Source organism: Salvelinus sp. IW2-2015, unplaced genomic scaffold, assembly GCF_002910315.2.
Source record: "Salvelinus sp. IW2-2015 unplaced genomic scaffold, ASM291031v2 Un_scaffold3202, whole genome shotgun sequence".
Taxonomy (NCBI): Eukaryota; Metazoa; Chordata; class Actinopteri; order Salmoniformes; family Salmonidae; genus Salvelinus; species Salvelinus sp. IW2-2015.
Genome location: NW_019944489.1, coordinates 75,756 through 78,764, shown reverse-complemented (window position 1 = coordinate 78,764; position 3,009 = coordinate 75,756).

Genomic DNA, 3,009 nt, shown 5'->3' with positions numbered 1-3,009 from the left:
AAAAATTTAACAGACCTCTACATGCTTTGTAAGTAGGAAACCTGCAAAATCGGCAGTGTATCAAATACGTGTTCTCCCCACTGTTAGCTTAGACTAATTCCATTCCTGAACACATACTACTTAATAAAAACATAGCCTTTTCTTTAGTAAAACACAAAAGTAAAAATGAAATAAAACAGTAGTCTTTCCACCATATAGTCAGACACATTCTATTCACAGGCTTGTACACAGCAAATTTATTAAATGTATTTAATTTAGGGCTCATTAAATGTCTTTAGTAGGCTTATTAACTATATTTACGTTGGCTCATTAAATGTCTTAATGAAGGGCTTATTAACATATTTAACGTTGGCTCATAAATGTCTTTATAATGTAGGGCTCATTAAATGTCTTAATGGTAGGGCTCATAAATGTCTTTAATGAAGGGCTCATTAAATGTTCATGTAGGCTCATTAAATGTTTCTGTTAGGGCTCATTAATATGTATTTAATGTAGGGCCATTAAATGTCCTTTAATGTAGGGCTCATTAAATGTATTTAATGTAGGGCTCATTAAATGTATTTAATGTAGGGCTCATTAAATGTCTTTTGTAGGGCTCTTCTTCATTAGGGCTATTAATGTATTAAGCTCATTAAATGTCTTTAATATAGGCTCATTAAATGTCTTTAATGTGGGGGCTCATTAAATGTCTTTAATGTGGGCTCATTAAATGTCTTTCATGTGGGCTCATCAGGTCAGGAAGCATCAGTTGTAGTTTCATGCAGATCGAAGCTCTAATCAAATACAGACATTATTGCTTTCTAATTAGTGACATTTCTGATTTTGGCGGGAAATACCGGGTTACCCGTGAGAAAAGGATTTATTCTTAGGATTGAACATTTTGTAAAATGTAAAAAAGCCTTTGGGAAATCTCTGTAGTGGTTTGCTAACAGCACTTTTGCACTCAAAAAAACTCATTACGCTCGCACAACCGCACCACAACACACACACACAAGTTTTAACACAGAGGGACAGACGAGGCAGTTGAATTGTCTGTGCGTCCCAAATGGAAACCTATTCCCGACCAGGCCCATAGCGAATAGGGTACCAGTAGGAGACATGTCATGATGCCCTGGGCACATCATCCTAACGGATGTAGTGGGTGGGAAACTGTTCATACTTAAATGGGATAGTGTGAGATTCTGCCATTTTCTACTCAGTCAGTTGAACTTGTGGATTCCATTTGTGTCTCCGATTGCACTTTGAAGGAAGTTGTYGTTGGTTTTTACCAGCCAATGCTAACTAGCATTRGCGCAATACTAGAAGCCTACAAGATCTGCTAGCGTCTTACACTATCTCTTTGCAGTTTTTTTTGTGATTTCTTACATAGTTGTTGCGGGATTTGGCTCATCGTGTTAAAAACTCTACACACAAGTAAGAGACAACAYTTGGAGATAAACATTCTCACGTCTTATGTCAAAAATGAAACTGTGCAATCAAAACCGAACAATCATTTTTCAAAATGGCATTTTTATGCAACAAAATGAATCACACACCATGTGACTCTTTCAAAGCAGCAACAACACACTGATGTACTTTATAGAAAACATGGTTGTCTTTAGTGCTTTGTAAACCTGTTACATGTTCTCATAGAGGCTTATGTGGGTGGCAGTTAGAATTACAGTAGAATATGTTACTGTAAACACACTGAAACAAAAAKAATTACAGTAAAATTACAGTTCATTGGTAAACCMAAMATKTTTTATTGTAAAGGATTGTAMGGGATGGGGTGGAGGGTTTATGGATCCCGCCTTCTGTTAGGGTCTGGCCACATCACCTCATCACAAGCAATGTCMTCCCTGGCTAGGCAACGGGGAAAATATCGTCTTCGTGCCGTATCCAACCCAGGACTGACYCCAYCTCAATGTCTCCGCATGCCTCTTCCATTGCTTGYAGAAGAGGCAGRRSGGCATGTGGTTGGCGGTCATACACTTTCCAACGCCAAGACGAAAATTAATCTCAATCGGATTGATAAATGGGATAAGGGGGCCAAGATAGACAAGATAAGTTATTGTGTTGGTGATCCGTCCCTTGACCAGAGCAAGCCGCCGGTGGAAAACTAGCTTATCCCAGATGACAACAAAACCTGGGCTGCTCTGGTCTGTCCTGTACGACTGCATAATGTAGTGCATTCAGACATATGATTATTGCAGTATTGTAGAAACCCAGGTGGCGTGGTGATGGAGAGCTCCTTGCAGACTACCTTCGGGAAACACATAGGTGATAACTTCCCCTCCGCGCTGCCCGGGACATTCACAAGGGCTCTTTATCCAATAACATTTTGGTCCCCCGACGCCTGTTTTAGCTAGATTGAATCCAGCTTCATCAATGAAAATGAAGCTCATGAGGCTACGCAGCTGCATCAAGTCCAGGACTCTCTGTAAACAGGAAATACATACACACATGTACCGTGAATACGGTTTGTAACTCAAAACACAGGACTACAATGTCTACATTTTTCACACAAGGATGGGGTGGGGGGTGGGAGGTGAGTGGTCAGACCACATTCAGTCAAAAAACTACAAGCTACAGGCAAGGAAGGTGCCCACACAGACAACCCCCCCCACCCCAGAATGGGGCACATACTCTTTGTTAAATCAAATCAAATGTTATTGTCACATACAACATGGTTAGCAGATGTTAATGCGAGGTAGTGAAATGCTTGTGCCTTCTAATTCGACAATGCAGTAATAACCAACAAGTAATTTAACAAATTCACACCCACTACTTATACACAGAAAGGGATGAATTAGAATATTCATAAAATATATGGATGACGATGGCCGTGCGGCATAGTCAAGATGCCAGTAGATGGTAAAAATACAGTATATACACATGTTCGTTATAATCCCACCCGGCACAGCCAGAAAGAGACTGGCCACCCCTCATAGCTGGTTCCTCTCTAGGTTCTTTCCTAGGTTTGCCTTTCTAGGGAGTTTTTCCTAGCCACCGGCTTCTACATCTGCATTG